Below are 223 nucleotides of genomic sequence, written 5' to 3' on the forward strand. Positions count from 1 at the left end.
TACCAACATATGGCACCAGAGCTTGTCAAAACATTCCACTGATCCTTCTCCCTTTCATGAGACTCGTAGGCTATTCTCAGTGCCTTCGGGTGAGCTTGAATGTACGCATGGCACCATCCTCCTTCCTTCTCCCTCTGTATTTGTCACCTTTTCCTATTTTCTTTCAACAATCCTCAAGTCATTTCAGGGTAGAACTTGTAATAATCCGTTACTCTTATGGAGA

This window comes from Penaeus monodon, chromosome 15 (genome assembly GCF_015228065.2).
Source record: "Penaeus monodon isolate SGIC_2016 chromosome 15, NSTDA_Pmon_1, whole genome shotgun sequence".
In the NCBI taxonomy this organism is placed as follows: Eukaryota; Metazoa; Arthropoda; class Malacostraca; order Decapoda; family Penaeidae; genus Penaeus; species Penaeus monodon.